A 22,979-nucleotide genomic window follows, 5' to 3' on the forward strand; every position below is an offset into this window, starting at 1 on the left:
AATACATGTCTTCAAAATACTAATGCAAAAGTGTTTCTTTCCAACCAAGAATTCCATACCCAGCCAAATTACTGTTTTCAATTGTGAAGGACAGAATAAATGTACTTTACAACTTGCAACATCTCAAAAACTGAAATCTCAGATCCCTTTCCCCAGAAAAATAGGAAATTTTTCTTTTTTTCTTTTTCTCCAGATAAAGGTGATCCATGCCTGTCTGGGAATGAAACCACCAAGAAGGAAAAAAATCTGCTTTTAGGGAAGAAGGAATCTCGACATTATCATCTGAGCTCTGGACCCACAAGTTAGAGGAGTGGTACAGGATCGGCACTGCAGTCTTCAGTTCACTCTGGCAAATGAAATGTCTACTAGTAAGACCCCATCGCATTCCATCTCTTTCATGAGGTTGTTTTTTGAATTGTGCCAACCAGTATTAATCTCTCTCCCTCCTAATCAATTGTTTTAGTTTATGGTATAAAAGCAATGAGGTACTTTTTATTTCTAGGGCCTTGTTTCTTTGGCTTGTAGCTTTCATTTTTTTTTTAAACAGATTTTTATTGATTTCAGAGAGGACGGGAGAGGAAGAAAGAGAAATAACAATGATGAGGGACAATCATTGATCATCTGCCTCCTGCACACCCCCTAACGGTGATTGAGCCCACAACCCACAATGTGCCCTGCCCCGGAATCGAACCGGGACACTTCAGTCCAAAAGCCAACACTCTATCCACTTAGCCATACTGGCTAGGGAGGCTTATTGCTTTTAATTTTCTCTTTTATGGATAAGCCTGGTCTTTCCAATGGGTTAAAGCTACTTCTAGACCAGATGGTAAGCATGCTCATGGGTTCACCTCTCCCTCACACCCTATTGGCCACCATGTTCCTTTCATTCCACCTCCTTGCTTGCCCTCCTTCTCTGACTTGGATTCCTACTGATCCTTTGCTTTTAATTCCCCTCCTCTAGAATCAGTCCTCCCCATGGTAACCCCAGAGACCGTTCTAAAACGCCAATCTGATCGTGACCCTTGTCCCCGCTTGAAACACCGCCATTGCTCTCTCATTGCCAGCAGGATAAAATCCAACATCCTTCACACATCATGCCAGACAGAGCCCCAGTTACCACCCTCCCCTCTCCCAGCTGCATCCACCTGAACACACCTAGAGCTATTTCACACCCCTAACTTTGCAAACTCTAGTGAGTCCGGCTCTGCAGACATCCCTAGTTCGCCCCTCCCACTTCGGTTGCCTGCTCCCCCCACTGGCACTGATTCTCTGTTAGAGCACTTACCATATGTTTTACAACCTCTTGTAGTGTGTCAGCTTCCCACACTCTCGGTCATTTTTGTCCCAAAGTTGAGATGGGCTCTGTCTGTGGTAGGTAATAAATATTTGGTGCAGGATTATTGAATTCTCTTCTACAAACTACCTCCTAGCAGTTTTGTGGGAATGAACATTCAATCGGTATTTAGCCAAGTGAACTGAAATTTCTTTAGATTCTGTAGGAGGAGTCTTATGGTTTTGCCTGCACCACATCTATCCCCCGTTTCCTACAATAATTACATATTGTCTTTGAGGAAACACCTCTTCCTTGGTCTCAGCCACCTCTTCCTTGTCTTACCAGCTCATGAAAGCTGACTTAAATGTTTAGCAACTTTCTAAGCCACTTGGCATGATGCAGGTAGTTTGAATCAGTCATGGTGGGAGTATTCACATGGGAACGTCCCCACAGCCAGGTGGTAAATACCTGCTCACCCACAATCTCGGCCCCTGTGATTTGGCAGGAATTGACCCCACCCAGGATGGGCTCTCAGTGGAAGCCTGGCCACTCAGTGTAGGCCAAGCCTCCCAGGGACCACAGTGACGGGTTGATAGATGCACACATCACTTCTGCCTGCCCAATGAGAATCTGTCCTGGGACTGGGCTGCTGCTGAAACTACTGAAGAGAGGTGCTCCTGGCACTGAGATGCTATGTCTGAAGGCGGCAATCAATCCCAGAACTGCTGGGCGGCCAGGTAGAGAAAACCCATCTGAGAAGGACGCCAACACAGAGGAGAGAGAGGGGGCGAAGAGGGGGTGGTGAAACAGAAGTCCTGGCACCGTCGTTTGAGCCTGGGGCCAGTGATGACTCAGGCTGGTTCTCATTCCTAGACATTCAGTTTTCTGCATCAATAAAGCCCCCCCTTTTTTAAATATATATTTTATTGATTTATTACAGAGAGGAAGGGACAGAGAGAGAGAGAGAGAGAGAGAGAGAGAGAGAGAGAGTGTTAGAAACATCGATGAGAGAGAAACATCAATCAGCCGCCTCGTGCACACCTCCCCCTGGGGATGTGCCCGAAACCAAGGTACATGCCCTTGACCGGAATCGAACCTGGGACCTTTCAGTCCGCAGGCCGACGCTCTATCCACTGAGCCAAACCGGTTACTGCTAAAGCCCCTTTTTTAAATCAGTTTGAAGGGAGGTTCAGTCATTGCAATGGAACATATCCTCCCTGAGCGATAGCCTACTCCAGTGGTTGGCAAACTCATTAGTCAACAGAGCCAAATATCAACAGTACAACGACTGAAATTTCTTTTGAGAGCCTACTTTTTAAACTTAAACTATATAGGTAGGTACACTGTTATTAACTTAATTAGGGTACTCCTAAGGCTTAGGAAGAGCCACACTCAAGGGGCCAAAGAGCCGCATATGGCTCGCGAGCCGCAGTTTGCCAACCACGGGGCCCTAGCCCAGTTCCTGTGAATGTGCAAGGCACCGCTACACGTGGTTTCCTAACTCAGATCCATGACCCTCCCCTGGGGCTGCCCTGGACATGGTGGACCAGAGCCCCGCAGCTGTCTCTGCTCCACAGCCTGCCCCTCCGGCCACAGATGAGCCTCCTCCTCCACGGCGTTTGCCCGTTCCAGCCGGGCAGGTTGGAGTTAAAGCACCTCAGCGGAGTCCCCCGCAGCCCAGTGGCTTCCACGCCACGGCTGCTTCCTTGATTTTATGAGAAACCCCAATAAATTCCTTACTTTGGCTTAACCTACCCACATCTGCTTTCTATTAACCGCAATAAAAGAATCGTAACTCAGCCTTCCCAAAGGGCAGGAGAGTTGTAGGTAGTAGAGCGATGTCTTACTTTACCAATTATGTACGTTTTTGAATGTATGTTCAGAAAAATATGACTAACACATTAAGGGGATTCCATGGATATTATTACTCAGGATGCAGCTAACACAAGTACTTTTTATATCCGTCAATATCAAGAAAAATATTTAATAAATACGCCCATCGGGCTTCTTGGCTGCAAGCAACAAGTCTGGTTAACTTCGCAGCAATGCAAAGTGTTGGCAGGAAATCGGGAAGTCCCCCAAATTGAGGGAATGTCTAGAAAAGCAGCGAGTGGGAACCAAGGGAATTCACATCAGAGGAACCACTCGGAGGTCACCCCACAGGGACGTTCTCGTGAAGTCACTGGGCTCGCTGCGCTGTCCCCATGCTGTGGCCACAGACGCTTTCTAAACAAAGCATCTCAATCGCCCTCAAGATCCAAGTGCAACAGGGCATGATAGGAGCCAAGCCGAGATGCCAGTCCTGTCCCACAGTGGGCAGGGACGGGGAGCACTCACAGTGGGTCTCAAACACGACTGCCCATTGGACCCCCGGGGAAGCTTTAAAACGTGCTGTACCTGGCTGCGCCCACAGGTTCACCGCATGGGCCGGAGGACAGCCTGGGCCTCGGAGCACGCCGCTGCCCGGGGGATGGGTTCTCTTGAACGGCCCCCGTGGAAACCCTCAGGCTTCAGGGGTGGGCAAACTTTTTTACTCGAGGGCCACAATGGGTTCTTAAACTGGACCGAAGGGCCAGAACAAAAGCATGGATGGAGTGTTTGTGTGAACTAATATAAATTCAAAGTAAACACCATTACATAAAAGGGTACGGTCTTTTTTTTTTTTTTTAGTTTTATTCATTTCAAATGGGCCGGATCCGGCCCCCGGGCCGTAGTTTGCCCACGACTGGCGCTAGGTCGTCTGGCGTCTGCAGTGGACAGTCCTGTCCGTCACAGGGAGCCTGGCCGCATCCGACTCCTTTCCTGCATCTCTCCCCGATGCCCTGGGCCTCTGTCCGCACTCTCCAGCTCACGCTGCTTTTGGCTTTCAATTACGTGACTTCCTTATCTCCATACGCCTGAGAACTCCTTACGGGCGTTCTTAAACAGCGACTCAATGTGCCTGCCCGTCACTCCGTGTGCATCACCCACAGTCTCTAGCAGTCTCTCCCGCAGATCAGGAGAACACGGCAAGTGTCTGGATTTAAACAAACCAGCAAAAATGCACCCAGTCGGTGTCCCACGTGGGTGTCCAGGACACTCGTCGCTTCGGTGGCTCTCATGTGATCTTTGACCGATTCGGGTGCTCACTCCAGCCCACAGAGCCCCTTTCCCGAGCCCCTGGGTGCTTGTTCTCATCTACGGTTCCCTCCTTATGCACTCTCCGGCTTGCTCGCCACAAATGACGGCGCCCTGGCTCCTGGAGTGTGGCTCTGTGGCCCCAGTGTTGCTCCGTAACGAAAGCAACCGCTCAGAACGCGGCCAGAGGAACCCAGACGCGCGGTAACGGTCAGATGTTCTCCACTTGGGACGGGAATAGGCATTTGCTCCTCGCGGTTGACAGTTGATGGCTTTTAGCTATAGAACGTCTGAAAAATTACAAGAATTTTGACGATCTAACTTCTGTCTTGCTGGCGGAGGGGCACACCCACAAAGGCGGCCTGGGCCCAAAGCCATGTGGGGCCACGGCTGTGACTGCCCCTGTGGCTGCCTAGGGACAGCGTTCATTGATTTCTACTTCCGACCTGCCACCACCTGCCCAGGGGGGCCAAGTCTGATGGTGCGATTGGCTGACTGTCTCTGCTTCCCTAACCCAGGATTCCTCTACGTCAGCACTACTGACATGGGGGGTGGGGGGGGGGGACAGACATGCTTTGCTGTGGGGCTGCCCTAGGCATTGGAGAATGCTTAGCATCATCCCTGGTCTCTACCTACGAGATGCCAGCAGCACACACGCCTCTACCCAAGTTCTGACAACCAAAGTGTCTCCAGCCATTGCCAAACGCTTTGGGGGAGTGAGGGGGACAGAGTCACTCTCCGCCGAAAACCACTGTTCTGGTTCTTACTGCGTCTGATTAGAAAGCCTTGACCCCACCCCCCGGAACCAGGGAGCCACGCACTGCTCGGAGCTTCTCGGAGGCCTCGAATATCGTTCTGACCAGGCTCTCCACTCAGCAACACGGGAGCGGCAGCTACTGGGGACAATAGTCGCTACAATGCCAGGCACTGTCTCCTGGGATTTGCAATGGAATGAGGTCATGAGAGTTCGAGGGACAGGAACTGTTTTTCATACGTGAGTACATATGGGAAAAGTACCTGGAAAGGGTATTTAAACGACTAAGAGAAAATGAGCGCTGACCTGCGAGTGGAGGGCATGGCGTTAATGCACAGGTTGGAACCTGGGATGTTTACCAGGAATGGCCGTGTCCAAACTTCCGCAAGGACAGGGGGGGCCAGGACACTGATTTTTTTTTTAATATATTTTATTGATTTTTTACAGAGAGGAAGGGAGAAGGATAGAGAGTTAGAAACATCCATGAGAGAGAAACATCGATCAGCTGCCTCCTGCACATCCCCCTCCTGCCCACAACCCAGGCACATGCCCTTGACCGGAATCGAACCCGGGACCCTTCAGTCCGCAGGCCGACGCTCTATCCACTGAGCCAAACCGGTTAGGGCAACACTGATATTTTGAAGCTTCTTCTATAATTTTAAATGTAAGGGGTTACAAAAGTTAGAGTATATGTTTAGCCTTTACCTTTAAAAAATAGCTCTGTTATGATTCGCACTCCATAAAATTCACTGTTTCAAAGGGTATGAGCCAGTGATTTTTAGGACATTTACAGTCATGCAAACATCACATTTCAGAATATCTTCGTCACCCCAACAAGAAACGCTATACCCCTCAGTCACCACCACCCCATTCCCTGTACCCCGCCCCCTAGCCCCTGGTAACCAATAATCTCTCTGTCTCTGTGTATTTGCCCATTCCAGACATTTCATATTAACACAGTGGTTCTCAACCTTCTGGCCCTTTAAATACAGTTCCTCATGTTGTGACCCAACCATAAAATTATTTTCGTTGCTACTTCATAACTGTAATGTTGCTACTGTTATGAATCGTCATGTAAATATCTGATATGCAGGATGGTCTTAGGTGACCCCTGTGAAAGGGTCGTTTGACCGCCAAAGGGGTTGCGACCCACAGGCTGAGAACCGCTGCATTAACAGCTCGTGCATTATATGGCAGTTTGTGTCTAGCTACCTAGACAGAGTCGAAAAACAAGCGAAGCAAAATGAAAGGGAAAACAAAGCCTTCCTCCCAAGAAGCAAGGACACCTGGTGCTTAAGGGAGAGTCGCTGGCCTCAGACTGAACTCCGGTCACATCCTTCCCCTGCCCTCTAGCTGTAGGGCCCTGAGCAGACACCACTGGCTGATGATCAAAGCATCCCAACGCCCTTCTCACCCCCCAACTCTCACAGCATGGAGACGGGAAAGGCTACGTGGGCAATGCCCTGAGGCCTCCAGTTTTGTGTTTTTTTTAAAATACATTTTATTGATTTTTTTTTATTTTTTTATTGCTTAAAGTATTACAAAGGGTGTTACATATGTGTCCTTTTTTTCCCCCGCCCTTGACAATCCCCTGGCCTCCCCTACCCCCCAGTGTCTTATGTCCACTGGTTATGCTTATATGCATGCATACAAGTCCTTCAGTTGATCTCTTACCCCCCTCCCTCCTGCCCCCCAACCCTCCCCGGCCTTCCCGCTGCAGTTTGACAATCAGTTTGAGGCAGCTCTGCCTCTGTATCTATTATTGTTCATAAGTTTATAATGGTCTTTATTATCCCTGAATGAGTGAGATCATGTGGTATTTGTCCTTCATTGACTGGCTTATTTCACTCCAGTTTTGACAAAAAGAGAAAAGGGGCGTCTGGGGCTGCTCCCGTTAAAGACACCTCCTCTGTGATCAGAGCGAGCCGTACCTGAGGAAACGCAGTGCCGCTTGTTTCCACCGCCCTCTCGCTTTGAAGACGGTGTGAGGGCAGGATGTGTGGCTGCCACGTTGTGACCATGAGGGGAAGGCCCAGGGACCCCAGATCTGCCAGCCCCGGTCTGATACTGCTGAGCGCCTGAACCGTCCCAGCAGCTGCCTGCTCACAGGTGGGGGTTGGTATGCATGACAAATAAGCCCTCGTGCGTCAACGCTGCAATGACTTGGGTGTGGGTCTCTTAAAGCACCAAGGATGCCTAGCTTGACAGACAGACAGTCATTCTGTTCCTTCGCACTCGTTCCCTCGTTGGTGGGTATAAACCCCTCACCTCTGAGCCAAGAATGTGTTACCATTTGTTGAATATAAGGACATGGGCCTGTTCGCCAATCTATTCTCATCAGCAGCCCCTCCCTGAAACTTGATTATTATTGAAATGGAAAGTTAATGGAGATCATTCCTTTCACTGGGAGAGGGATGATGAGTTAAACTTCCCACCACAGGGCTATTCCCACATTCATCCATGCAGGCATTCATGCCTTCATGCCAAACAAATATTTAGTGAGCACCTAATATGTGCCGGGGTGAGGACACGGAATTGAAGAAAACAGACAAATTAAGTAACATATACCCGGGGGGAAGCGTGTTAGACTATATGACATCAGATGACAATGAGACCATGAAGAAAAATAAAGAGAAAGAGGTAGGTTGTGAAGAAATGAGGAAAGCATGACTTCTGTTTTACAGATGATCGGAGAAGGCCTCACTGAGGAAACTATATTTGAGCAGAGAATCTCTGGCAAGAGCAAGCAAGACGCAGAACACAGAGCATGTGCCAAGGCCCTGAGGCAGGAGAATGTTTGGTGTCTGAGGACAGTGAGCAGGAAATCAGTGTGGCTGGGACGGAAGGATGGAGAGGAACAATCGGTGAGACGGCCAGAGAGGTGGCAGGAGCCAAATCAAGTTAGATGAAGCCATTTACTAAGACATGAGACATGCTTGGGGGAGTGACATGATCCAGCCTAGGTTTTATCACAATCCCTCTGGCTACTGTCCACCCAGGGAGGAGGGGAAGGCAGGGAGACCAGTGAGGAGGCAATGACAATATTTTAGGTGAGAAATGACAGAAATGCTAGAACCCGGGATGTAACTGTGGGGCTTACGGGAAGTAGTTAAACTCCAGCTGTGTTAAGAAGGTAGCGCTACCAGATTTACCGAAGGACGGAATGTGGAGTGTGAGAGAAGGGAAGCGTCAAGGATCATTCCTACACATTGGCCTGGGGAGCCTGGCAAATGGAGGTACCATTTGCTGAAGTGGGGACCCACAGAAGGGCCGGGTGTTTGGTAGCCAGGGTGACAACAGACAATAAGATGACGGTCATTACCATGGGTCCCGCTTGGCAGTTCTCTGGACCTTCCTCTTGGAAAGTCTGGTCACTCAACCTTCCGCTTATTCAGAATGCCCAACATCCTTCCAGTACATTCCTTTGGGCTTCAATTAAGCAGAATTAGTGTCTAGTAATTTCAACCAAAGTCCCTTTAATTGATAAAATGGGCTAAAATCGGCTTATACGAGTCAGCGCAGGATGGTAAGCTCCATTCTTACGTGTTCTGAGCCGAAACCAACAAATGCGCTAAAGAACTTTTGGACGCCACCGTTTCTCCGGGGGAGGCTGGCTTTCCCTCTCCCAGCGTCTCTCCTGAGGGAGGGCCTCTGGCAGTGCAAGGTGGGGCGTGTCAAATGCCCCTAAAACTTGATTGCTAATCCAGTACTATTGTGCTTGCCATGCCTGCCACGTAAGAGCGTGCGATGCCGCCTCAGCAAAAGGATAGAACTCCCTTTGAAGTGTTTTTGTCACGGAGGCACTCAGGGAAACTGTTCCCACTAGGCGCTCTGCCTCTTCGATATTTTGTTAGCAACGCGTTTTCGAGCTAGTCCGTGTTTTGCAAAGAATGTTGGGGGGAAGGCGAGGTGTTTAGATCTTTCTTTCATTTCTTGTAATTAGGAAGACCTCTACCAACTGCCTAATGAGGCAGTTCATCTGGGTCTCTGGGAAACCAAATCAAAGCTGTTTCACTTCAGAGTCATATGCAATCAAATAAATAACCCACGGAGGCTGATGAAGCTAACTCGAAAATAGCTAATTATGAACACCAAGTCCAGACATTCATCTGTTCAAAGAAATGTTTCTATTCTTCTCGCCGACGTCCAACAAGTGTTTCCAGCCTGGGACCCAAGGGACTTGCAGATTCACGTTCACTAACTGGATGGTGGAGCTGGTCTCCGGGCATAGCCAGGGTGGAACAGAAGTGGAAAAGTAATTTCTTTTTCTTTCTTTCTTTCTTTTTTCCTTTCTTTCTTTCTTTCTTCCTTTCTCTCTTTCTTTTTTTTTTCTTTCAGAGAGGATGAGAGAGATGGAAACATCAATGATGAGAGAGAATCATCTATCAGCTGCCTCCTGCACGCCCCACACTGGGATCAGGCCCTCAACCTGGGCACGTGCCCTGACCAGGAATGGAACTGGGACCTCCTGGCTCATAGGTTGATGCTCAACGACTGAGTCGCGCTGGCCGGGTGAACAGTGATTTCTTAGTGGTAATACTGACAAGCATGGAGGGACACTGACCTGAATGCAAAACTGGTGGTCTCGGGGAAATCATACAATCCTGGAGCTCAAGTCCTACATCTGAAATGGGGACAAGACGCTGCTCCGATAAGAAGCAGTGCTCTCTCGTTGTGATAGAAAGTCCCATTCAAATGGGCTTAAGAAAGAAAATGGAGACTAACTGAGTCCACTTCTTCACATTTTGAAGGTAGAGCTGGTTCCTACCCAGCCCGATTTGGGAGCCCAAGAATCTCATCAGGACCTGGTACCCATTTCTTGGCTCTGCTCCCCACTCGCTGGCTTCACTCTCGGGTTGGCCAGCTCCCTGTGGTCACCGGGTGGTGGCCAGCTGCTCCTGCTTAGAAACTTTCTAATGAAACATGGAACACCCCTCTCCAGCCCTTCAAACACTGGCCCAAATTGCCTCATGCGCCCACCTCTAACCCCTCAGTGATACCCTGGTTATTCCCACGCCCCTAACGGAGCCGCACAGGTGTCGCTGCTGCTCATATTACGTGGCCTGGCCGTGGGAGGAGGCTGCTCTCCGGAGGGAAGTTACATGCTGCTCCCAGAACGAGGAAGAATTCACACACGATGGAAAATATTCACTGTACTAGGACTGTTGAGAGAATTCAGTACGATAATATTGGCCTAACACCTATGTCAGTTAAGAGTTCTTTTGGTTTTAGGGTGATAAAAATATTTTGGAACTGCATAGAGGTGGTTGCATAACACTTTGAATGCACAAAATGTCACGGAATTAAATTCACTTTAAAATGGTTAATTTCATGTAATGTGAATGTCAACTCAATTTAAAAAAAAAAAATCATGCTTTGGCTGCAAATATTAGAAAACCCTACGCCAGTGGCTTAAAAAGTAGAGATTTGTTTGGCTTCCACAACAGGAAGTCCAGAGGTTGAGCGGGGCTGGTCAATGAAGCCGTCTATGGCCAGGCCTTCCTTCTTTCTGCTCATCACCCTCGGCGTGAAACACATTGGTCCCCATGGTCACGGGATAGCTGCCTATCCCCAGGCCTCACATCTGTATTCCAGGTGGAAAGAATGAGAAAGGCAAGGGAGCTCTGGCCGGTTTGCATGTGGTTAGAGCGTCAGCCTGCAGACCAAAGAGTCTTGGGTTTGAGTCCTGGTCAAGGGTACATACCTCTGTTGCAGGTTCAATCCCTGGACCTGGTTGGGGTGAGTGTGGGAGGCAACCAATCAATGTTTCTCTCTCTCTCTCTCCCTCTCTCTCTCTCTCTCCTCCCCCTCCTTCCTCTCATCTACTCTCTCTCTAAAAATCAATGGAAAAAAATATCCTCTGGTGAGGATTAACAAAAAAAATAAAAATATTTTCTAAAGGCCAGGGACAACAAGGGAGGTAGGAAGGGACTATAATGCATCAGACAAATAGAAGTTTTATGGAAAGATCTAGAACTGTGTCCGATGGCCACCCCTGCTCGTGTGCGTTTTATCTGGACACATCGTTTGCTTGAACAAAGTTGGGGCTCTGCGAGCAAGGCAGCAAAGACAACAGATACTGGATAGACAACTAGCATCATTTCCCAGGCACCTGGAACCAGGTGGGACTTCAGACGATGGTGGAGAGAGAAGGAGCAGGTTTTGACATTGAAATTCCAGAAGCAAGCGATACAGTCCTCCCTGTCTTTACCTCCTAAAGCTCGCCGGTTTTCTAGGCATGAGTTTAAATCGGTTCGTCTTTAGTCTTAAATGCAAAATGCAAGCTTATTGCGCAGGGAAAACACAGAGTTAAAGCAACGGAGGACATCTGTAATACCGTCAACAATAAAAATTTCAAAAACATTAAAGAGACCTTATTCCTCTTACACCAATCCTTTGCCCTTTTTCCTTAGTTTTTGCTTCAATGCAGCTGAACTGAATCTGAGACAGCCCCCTACCCCAGCAAAACCAGGGTGCAGGTTTACCAGACTTCAGACTCACTGCCGTTAGGTCCCCCCAAAGAGTAATTATTCGTAAACAACTTTATTTTCAATCCTGATACCGACCTGTAACTCATGTCTTCGCACAGTAAATTAACGTACTGAGAACGACTTCTCACTCAAGGCACACTGAAAACGTGAGGAATGGGTTTTAATAAAGACGGTTTGACAAGGGATGGAGGGAGGGCAGAGGCGAGACCTGCTCTACCTCCAAGCAATGAAGGGACATCAGAGAACACAGGAAGGGGCCCAGTCCGCCCTCATCACGGGCCCTGCCCCTGCGGCTGGTCAGTGTTTCGCTGACTATAAAACGCACTTGTGCATGATTAAATGCCATTTACACAAAGTATGAATTACACACAGTCTGAACAGAAACTTCATTTTCTCAAAGAAATATATGTCCGTTTTCCCCCATGAAAAATAATTACTGTTTGCTTTTCCAAGTCAAATCATACAGAAAAAACTGAAAATCCTCCTCAAAGCCCCCACCCACAGGGAAAACTACTTATTGCATATCCACCTCAAGCTTATTTCTTATATCCATTTACACAATCTACACACATTTTTAAAACAAAAATGAAATCACGTGATAATGCGAGGGGCTGGGAACACGTATTCTCTACCCCTCATTTTCCCCGGGGAACCACGAACACAGTAACACCCACAGAGGAGGGAGGTAAGTGATGGATGAGTGGTGGCCATGGGTCCACACTGCTTGATTTCGGGGGGGGGGGGGGCCTAATTATTAAAGGGCTAGTCACGACGTGTTCCCTTTCTTCTCCGCCCCAGAACCCTGCAATCTTTGAGGCATCAACCTTTGACAAGTGTAACTTTTCCCTGGGCGGGCTGTGGCCAGGGCATGCACTCCCACACCACATCCTCCAAAAACACTTTCATCGGTAATAAAACTGACATTTTTATCTCCATCTGTCGCCTGTCCTGTGTACCTACCCAGTTATTTCCCCAGATAAACTCCTGGAAGTGAAAGTGCGGGATCAAGGCGCATGGACATAGGAAGTTAGCGCCAGACGCCCGCTCAGGAAGTTTAAATCCTCGGAACCTCAAGCGTCTACTTCCCACGTCTGTACCAGCACCGGGTGTTTTCTTTTAACCCCTTTCCAACACTCTGAAATAAAAAGAATATCTGATTTCATTTGCAATTTGGTTATTTCTGAGGATGCATAATTTTTCATAGGCATACCGTGTTGTTCTATGAGGAGTCTAAGAAATTAGATGTTATTATTATAGTCAACTAGAGGCCCAATGCACGAAATTCGTACAAGAGTAGGCCTTCCTTCCCCCAGCTGTCAGCACCAGCTTCTTTCTGGCACCTGGGACCCGGGCTTCCCTCGCAGCCCCAGCTTCATCTGGAAGGTCGTCTGGAAGGACGTCCAGTCTAATTAGCATATTACACTTTTGTTATTATAGATGACCTAGACCTGTGGTCAGCAAACCGCGGCTCGGGAGCCACATGCGGCTCTTTGGCCCCTTGAGTGTGGCTCTTCCACAAAATACCACGTGCGGGCGCGCACGTACAGTGCAATTGAAACTTCGTGGCCCATGTGCAGAAGTCGGTATTTTGTGGAAGGGCTGGTATTTTGTGGAAGAGCCACACTCAAGGGGCCAAAGAGCCGCATGTGGCTCGTGAGCCACAGTTTGCCGACCACTGACCTAGACATTCTCTCAGTGTCAAACTACATCACAAATACCTCCCCAGCCCTTTCTCCCATGCGCCTCCAATGCGCTTATCCTAAAGCTAGGTGCAGAGTGGTAACAGAAGCCGTCTCTGGTTCTTTTGAGTAGAAAAGGGTTGACTAAAGGATATCTCACGGTCAGAGAATCTTCACAGGGCACTGGAACCCAGCTTGGCAGCAGCTCGGCCAGGAGGATGCCGGCACGGGCACTGCAGAAATGCCCCCCGAGGACACCCCTCTGGACTCACACCCTGCAGCCTGCACCAGCTCCATTCCCGAGGGCTCGGGACACCCTCCTCCAGCCCCTGCAGCTGCTGCCTCCAAACCTGGGTGGAGCCCCCCTTCACTCAGCAGAGCGGATTCCGGGTGGCGCCTGCCTCTTCTCGTCAGCAGGGGTCTCAGGAGCTGCCGTGGTGTCTGCCTGTGGCTGTGCCCGGGCCACTGGCAAGGCTGGGAGGGTGAGCCTTCATGGTGGACACCTGGGACTTGAGACGTGGCGCATCTCCCCTGCCGAGGCAGGGTGTGAAAGGTATGGCGAGGGTGCACCACAACCCTTGAAGACCTGATCTACAGATTACAATACCTTTGGGTTTTCAGAAGCTTCCATCTGTGCTGCTGAATCTCCCACCCCCAATACACCCATCACCCACTTTTATGCCTGCTGATACCTCTCTCTGAGGCGCTTTCCCCCACTTCTGCCTGTCAAAATGCTGCTGGTCCAGCTACACTCCATTAAAAATTATGCTAGCCCTCGCTGGTGTGCTCAGTGGTTAGAGCATTGCCCCATGCACCAAAGGATCCTGGGTCTGATTCCCAGTCAAGGGCATGTACCTGAGTTGCAGGTTCATTCCCAGTTCAGTCCGGGTTGGTGCGGGAGGCAATCTCTCTCTCTCTCTCTCTCTCTCTCTCTCTCTCTCTCTCTCTCTTCCTCTCTCTCTCTCTCTCTCTCTCTCCTCCCCTTTCCTCCCTCCCTTCTACTCTAAAAATCAATGGAAAAAATATCCTCAGGTGAGGATTAACAACAAAAAAGTGTGCTTAAAATATACAGTGGTCTCCCTTATCCATGGTTTTGCTTTCTGCAGTTTCAATTACCCTCGGTCACTGCTGTCCAAAAACGTTAAATGGAAAATTCCAGAAATAAATGATTCATATGTTTACTTCGCTCACCATTCTGAGTAGCCTGATGAAAGCTCTCCAATCCGGCTCCATCCTGCTGGGGAAGGAAATCATCCTTATCCAGCGTCTCCATGCTGTAGATCAGCGGTTCTCAACCTTGGCTGCACATTAGAATCACCTGGGAATCTTTTTAAAATCCTGATTTCTGGGCCTCATCCTCTGGAAATTCTGTTTCTTCATTACTAATGTTGTGGCCCCACCCCATAACAAAGAAACAGAATTTCCGGAGGATGAGGCTCAGAAATCAGGATTTTAAGAAGATTCCCGGGTGATTCTAATGTGCAGCCGAGGTTGAGAACACTGCTGTAGATGGTCGCTCCCCACGCATCCCACACCCCCGCATGCTCCCCAGCACCCTGCCATCAGCCGCACGCCGTCTCTATGGGACTGACGAGTGCAGCACCCAGGTGCTCGCCTAATAATGGCCCCAAAGCACTAGACTAGTGATGCTGGCACCTCGATGTGCCCAAGAGAAGCTGTAAAGTGCTTCCTTTGTACAAAAGTGCAAGTTCTCCAACTAATCAGGCATTTTATTATGTCACATCACTACAAGGAGGGTGAGTACAGAACAGGAAGATAAGCTGAGAGAGAAACGGGACCGCGCTCACGTAACTTTCATTACAGTACATTCTTATAATTGTTCTATTTTATTATCAGTTGCTGGTAATCTCTGGGTACCTGGTTCCAGGCACCCACCAGGGGCCTTGAAACTATCCCCTGAGGATAAGGGAGGGCTCCTGTGCTGCACCATCTGAAGTTTCAGACTTCAGTCTCTGAGAGGAACTCATGCAATTGTCTCTGCTTCTTTCTCGCTGCATTTAGAAGGAGACACTTGTCCATTCTTGTAGGAGGGATGTCTTTCCCCAGGTTGGGAGACCTGCAGCCTAAAACAGGTACGGTCTCCGTCTTCCTGGTGCTTACAATACGCTTTTAAAAAATGTTTGCTTAGCGAACGCGTAGAAACTTCTCCCTTACCCTGGATTTCTTCCAACCACCCCTTGCCACCATCCCTGCGCTGGGATGACAGAGCCTGTGGAGAAAACTGCCCCATGGTGTTGACTGACGTCTTGACAGGTAATGATGTCTGGGTGAGCACATTCAACTTGCTTGACTTTCTCTTTGCTACACTGGAGGGTGCCTCTCAGCATTGGCGATCAGCCAGTGGTGTATCCCAAAGGCCGGGCTTGAGAAGGGAGGGTGCAGATTCCAGTGGCAGCCACCGGAGCTCCTTTCACAGGCCAGCAGGCCCTTCCCAGGGGGGGAAGGCTGCTGCGCCCCCTCTGTCCTGAGCCCCTCGCACTATGGACCCCACAGCTGGACCAGGGGAACCCTATGACAGAACATGATTAGAAAAATTACCCAAAGGAAATACATCAACTTTTACCTGTGATTGTCCTCAGGAGGTCAAAATAATGGGATTTTTGTAAAGCGTGTATGTTTTCTAAATTTTCTACCACATGCATGCATGTTGTTTGTAAATAGTAGTTTATCCTGTTTCATCTACCTTAACTACGCTTCACCACCACCTGTGGAAGGTTCCCCCGTCTTTCAGGGCCCCTCAGGGATGCCACCTCCTTCAGGAACCTTCCCTAATACTCCACAGCTGGGCGACCTCCCTCCCTCCCTCCCTCCCTCCCTCCCTCCCCCTCTCCCGCTCCTTCTCCCACCCATTCCGTCCTTTCTCCTGTCCACTCTCTGTGGTTTGTCAGGCCCGGAACTGGATTGAGTTGTGCCCCCACCCCGCTCTGCTACGGCGGCACTCGCTGTGAGCACAGACTCCATTTAACTGATATTTTTTTTATGCCAAACCATGACCGACACCGTGGCTTACACAAATCAGGCACCCAACAAATGCTCACAGACAGACTTCCCTGCTTCTCCTGACCCAGGAACGTTCACCTTATCCGAACAACGGTCCCCAATGCCCTCTTCTCAGAAATCGAAGCAGCTTGGACCGAGCCACATTCTCGAGGAACCAGAGGCCTCGGGCGTTCACAGAACCCACTCTCGGACGCTCAGCGGCTTCCCCACGCTCTCACAGAGGCCGGCGGTCCCCGCAGGCACTTCCGTGGCATCTCCCGGTCAGATTCCAGCAGGTGACTCCTGAGTGGGAGAAGCGGGAGGCTACGTTTCTGAGGGTGGAAGTATTGACAACCAAACATGTAAAGCTTGCCCTGGCCGGGTGGCTCGGGTGATTGGAACATCATCCCGCACACCGAAAGGTTGCAGGTTCGATCCCCAGCCAGGCACACACAGGAGGCAATGATCGATGATTCTCTCCCCCTTCCTCTCTCTCTAAAAACCAATAGAAACATATCCTCAGCTGAGGATTTTTTTAATGTAAAACTTGCTCTGTGACTAGAGACCCCCCAGAGGTCCACGCTGCAGACCTACCAGCATGGGCCCCAACCAACGGTGTGTAAGCGAAGGTGTTCTGCAGGCTGTTGGAAATGTTTTAAAAATTGGATTCAACCTCCATCTCTGGAAAAAGTAATGAAAGCGCATTCATGTAGACGATGACATACCCTCCCGCGGTGTAGAGTGAGGTAGATGTAACAGCTGGTTGAGAAGGTCAGCGGTAGTAAGACGGAAAGCTTGCCAAGACACATTGTTAACTAGAAAAGGCAGTCTGTCCATCCATAGGCTGTGAGTCCACAAGGTAAAAGTAATGCAAGCTAACCGTTCCTTTTAAACTATGCATAAAAATGCCTGAAATCCGCACATTTACACGTGAACAGAGACTGCTCCTGGGAAAGGAAGAGGGTTTCGGGAAGGGATAAGGAGGGCCTGTCATGTTTACCTGTGTGTTAAAAATTATATTACGTTTATGGATTGCATCCGAAGGCATGTTTCTGTTATATGTTTGATTATAAAAATTAAAAAGAATTGTAATTTCAAGGCATTGTCAGAATTCCCAAACATGTTTGGATGAAGACTTTTCTAAAACACCATGGAAATCAGTTTATTATACTTTAAGTAACTAAAATTTGCATGTCTGCATCACATCCCTACCCTATTAAACTATACCTTACACCAGTGGTTCTCAACCTTGGCTGCACATTAGAATCACCTGGGAATCTTTTTAAAATCCTGATTTCTGGGCCTCATCCTCTGGAAATTCTGTTTCTTTGTTATGGGGTGAGGCCACAAGATTAGTAACAAAGAGACAGAATTTCCGGAGATGAGGCCCAGAAATCAGGATTTTAAAAAGATTCCCAGGTGATTCTAATGTGCAGCCAAGGTTGAAAACCACTGCCTTACACTGTAACCATTTAAGAAAAATGCCATGCAGTGAAATAACTTAAACCGAGAAACTCCTATTAACTAATTTCTTTTTCTTTTTTGAAAAGTGGGGGGAAAGTCATAATTTATTTTTAAAAGCGGTTCCAAGAACACCAGCCTCTCATGCAGGGTAGTCCGAGGAGTCCAAATCCAAAGAGAAAGGTAAAGAACCTAGAAAAACTGGAACCAGAGGAAAGAGAAGCAGGCCATGTTACTGGGGATCGAAGACAATGCAAGCTAAATGACTAAAATCCTGAAAAACAAATTAAACAGACATCCTGGGAATGGTTTTAAGCAAAAATATCGCTCTGGAAACACCTGCAGAACCCCCCACCTAGACCACACGGGTTCTCTTTGTCTTTCCGCAAAAGATCTTAGGAGACGAGATTAGTATTTACAATACATTTTCTTTGTGAAGTAACATATAGGGAGAAACAATAGTGAAAAGACCTATGGGATTACAATAATTTAAACTTATGTCTTTGGTTTCTGGCATGCCACAATACCGTGGGGATTTTATACATATTGAAGGATTCGGGATCATGTTATACTTCTTAAAGTCGAATTTCACACATATAAGCTGAAAATAAAACAATGTCTGGGAGAAAATTTCATAACATGCTCAACCAACATTGTATCAGAATTCATAGCCCTATAGTCATTTTTTTTATTATTATTTTTACAAACAGGAAGAAAATGTTAAATATACAACTAAAGACCGCCCTCTAGTGGGGTGTCGTGTTTATACAAAATACTCAGAATTTGACCTATTTGCAGAAAATGTTGCATGCAGACTTGCTGTTCATAAAACAGACTTTGCTTAGAATAGATTGCTTCAGATCCCAGCATTCTTTTTTTGTAAAAAAATATAAAAAAGCCATTGCATTTTTTAATGTTCCTTTCAGCTACTAAATTAAATGCAATTGCTTTGTCTTTAAAGTACCTTTTTCTTCTCAAAGCCCAGCAAGGCTTGAAAACACCATCACTTTTTCTTCTTAAAGTGCCCTCCTTTGTTTAGAAAACTGAATACAGGCATGATTCCAAACGCATAGAAGGTGGGGACACCGTTGTCCCTCTCAAACGCCTCTCCTCTTTGAGCTTCTGTGCCAATCTGCGGATGCCGTCTTGCGGCCGGACGCAGACAATGGTAAGGGATATTTCAGAAAAATTCCCAGAAGTGGCGATCTTTATCCAGTCATTCATCACAGTCTCTCCCGGTCCAACTCACCACACAAGAGAAGGGAAAAGGCTTCTACAGCCCCAGCACGGGGAGAAGGTTTAACCTCTGATTGAGAAGGTCAGCAGTAGAGTTTCACCAAAACAAGGCTCACTGAGCAGCACAGGAACTATAAACGTCTGAAGTAGGAGGACATTTAGGGTTTGTCTCCGTCAATACCTCACCTTCATGACTTTTACCATATTAATATCCCATCTGCACAGCTAATCTTCCTAATGTTTGTCGTTAATCAGCGTGACTTTTGTTTAAATCAGTGGTTCTCAACCTTCTGGCCCTTTAAATACAGTTCCTCATGTGGTGACCCAACCATAAAATTATTTTCGTTGCTACTTCATCGCTGTAATGTTGCTGCTGTTATGAATCGTCATGTAAATATCTGATATGCAGGATGGTCTTAGGCAACCCCTGTGAAAGGGTCGTTCGACCGCCAAAGGGGTCACGCGACCCACAGGTTGAGAACCGCTGGTTTAAATAAAGACCGAGATTGCATGCTGTAAGTAGAAACTAACCATCAAAATAAAGAAAATGGTAGTATTACATTCTAGAAACTGTGGTTTGCATTGAGATTGAGGCCTGCTCTCTTTTATTAAAAAAAAGGGGGGGGGGGGCTGCAAGAAGAGAGGGATGTCCAGGAGAAAGTAGCCCCACCCGCTCCTCCTCTCACCTACTATCCCCCAACCCCTCACCCCCCCAACCCCCCGTGGAGAAGTTCGCATCTTGTTTCTGGACAAACAAGATTCAGGAAGCCCTTTCTCACTGTGAGTCAGTGTTCTTGCATCCAGGAAACACTGCAGCCACCTCCCACACTGCCAGGGGTCGCTGCCCGCAGGTTAGGTAATCTCACTTCCTCCAGCTCCACCCCAGTGAGGTTCCAGTTACAGTGGTGACTTCCTCCATAGGACATCCTTTATTGGCTGCTCTCAAGCCTCGTCGCACTGCCCCACGCCTTCCCATGTTTCCTGAGGTCCCCTCCCAAATTATCTACTTGCATTCGAATCTGTATCTCAGGGTCTGCTACTGGGGAGACCCAAATTAAGTAGTGATTGAGCAGTAGTCGGTTGATATACCCAATGTTCTACTTCCACGTCTAGGGTGGCTTTTATTTGGTGCCTTCTTGCCATGGCTACCTTGGCCCAACATCTGTGAACTAACTGGGCCAGCTCTAAAAAGAGAGTGGCTGTAAGTTATGAGTGTGCCAGCTGGAGGGTAACCAGCTCTCCTGGTCTGCCCAGCAATGAGGGGTTCCAGGCAGTGGACCCTGCAGCGACAAGTCCTGGGCAAACGGGGACTCTGGCCACCCTGTATCTGCCACCTTTCCTATGGAAGGCGCTACACAGTTGTGAGTTTAGAGACCTGAACCACCCAGGGGTGACAAATCCTATATAATAAAGAGGTAATATGCAAATTGACCCTCACTCCATCATGCTGTCATAAGATGGCTGCACCCACAGCAGAGGCGGGGTTCCCATAATGAGCCATATGAGTGATCAGCAGGAACCTGAGTCTGTGTGGCACCAGGCAAGGGTGGGGGACCTGAGGCTGCGCACCCCGCCTGGTGGGGCTTGATGGAGGTGGGGCCGGCCGGGTCTGGGTCTTGCGCAATTTCAAGGTGCACGAGGGTGGGCGGGGACTTGACTCTGGGTCCCGTGGTGTGACCCAGACTCTGACAGGAGGAAGATTTTCATATACATTTTACGAATTTTCTTTCATCTCTGACACTTCTATTATAGAGAAAGGGCAAGTAGCAATATTAAAATATTTCCTCTAATTAATTCCCTTTTAATGTGCACAAATTTCATGCACTGGGCCACTAGTAGGCACATAAACCACTTAGTAGTGAAGCGTCTGAACTCAGGTGGCATAAAGGATGACTCCACACTCTGCCAGTTACACATTCATTTCATGGTGGATGAGGGAAAAGTTAGCAAGCACATCTCTGATCTTATACACATTCATGCCAAATACCATCTCATGGGGGATGAGGGCTTCAAAATATGAATTTGGGGGTGACAAACATTAAGTCCATAGCAGACCCTAATGATTATCTATGGCCCTTCTTTTCTTATTCCTGGGGCTGCTCCCCACCCTTCTCTACTCACAGTTTCTGTCCCAGCCTCAGGGTCTGAATGCATGCACTTCCCCAAGAATCTCAGCAACAGAGGCCACACCCACATGTCCCTGGTTCACGAACTTAAACTCCATCACTCAAAGGGAGTAGAGCTTCTTTGATTTCTACCACCAGCCCATTCTTCCTCTAGCGCTTAGATTTCCCAATCAGCAGCTGTGAACTACTTGTGGCTATTTTAATTTAGATTATAATTAATTAAAACTTAATACAATTACCAATTCCATTCTTTAGGTACACTAACTCAACCGCCCACGTGGCTAGCGGCTACCATAGTGGACAGTACAGATGTGGGCCATGTCCAGCATCACTGAAACTTCTATTGGACAGCGAGGCCAGGAGCCCACAGTGGGGAAAAGCTCGCAGACTTGCCCTGTAAGGGGTGGAGTCAGGATTCAAACTCTGAGGCCTCCGCTCTGCCTACCTCTCCCAGGGCCTCTTACAGTCTTTAAAGTGCAGTGGATCTCCTCGCTCACCAGCATGACCCAGCGGTCTTTGTTGACCATCACAAATCTTTGAGGGGAACATCTGTGCTGATTTGTCCTTGGCCCTCAGGGTGAGAGCGAGCAGATATTGTACATCGGTGGCTTCTGAAGGGCTCAGGGGAGACAGGCAGCTGCTCTGGGAACAGCCCAGCAACCTGATCACGATCCTGGCTCGGTCCAACCAGGGCCGCTGTTCTGAGGGGTCTCCTCCATCTCACCAACTTTCTGCTGCTGAGACTATAGTTTTCTTCCCCACACAACACCCAGAGATCCTGGACCTCATGTCGTGACTCCTCGTTTCAGAATTATGTTTATTGAGCGCTGGTTGCATGCCAAGCAGTGGGCTAAGTGCTTTAGAGATTATTCTCTTGCGTGGTCTTTACACCAGTCCTTGGAGTAAATATTATTAACATCCCCATTCATAGGTGAGGGAATAAAGTTCAGAGAGTTGCAGCCACTGCCCAAGACGCAAACACAGGGCTGTTTGGTATTTAAACCAGGCTCTGCCACCGAAAGAAATGAAAATAACCTTTGAAGACATACCTCTGAAACAGAGACCAAGATCACGGTCTGTCACTTAGTCACTGTGAGATGCTGGGTACGTCCTTTGGCCTCTCTGAACCCACAGTTCCAAGTCTGTAGAATGGGGATGGTGATACCCGCTCACCACTCCCATCTATATATATAAAACCCTAATATGCAAATAGGCCAAACGGCGGAACAACCAAACAACCGAACAACTGGTTGCTATGATATGCACTGACCAGCAGGGGGTGCGTGCAGAACATGGTGGGTGTTGGCAGCAGGTGGCAGAGCGCGGATCATGGCGGGCATCGGCCGCAGCAGGATGGTGGAGCAGGTGAGCAGGGTTGCCAGACCAAGGCAGGGCGCTGATCGCTGTCACCGGGGCAAGCCTCTGGTGGTTACAGAAAATTCTTCGCTCCCGTGTGCCATGGTCCCGCCCAGCGCTCGCACCCGCTGCCAGGGCCCAGCACGGGTCCTGATCACTCAGTGCAGTCAGCAAGTACGAGCAGCGGCTGCCGGCCCCAGTCATCCCTGAGGGCTTCTCCACCTCCCCCTGCTCCTAATGGGCAATTGGGGCAGCAGCCGCGTTCACACCTGCTGACAGCACTGGCCCCACTCGTACCCGCTGCTGGTGCTGGCCCCAATAGCTCCGCGCCATCAGCGGGGCAAGCGGGGCCAGCACCATCGGGGCATGGAAGTGGCAGTGGCGGGAGTGGGGCTACCAGCAGACAGGGGACTAGGGGCTGCAGTGGGAGGGGGAGGGGCAAGGCAGGGGCACAAAGGATGGGCCGAGACCTGCCCCTGTGCCCAC

This window comes from Myotis nattereri (genome assembly GCF_964212035.1).
Source record: "Myotis nattereri genome assembly, chromosome: 8".
Classification (NCBI taxonomy): domain Eukaryota; kingdom Metazoa; phylum Chordata; class Mammalia; order Chiroptera; family Vespertilionidae; genus Myotis; species Myotis nattereri.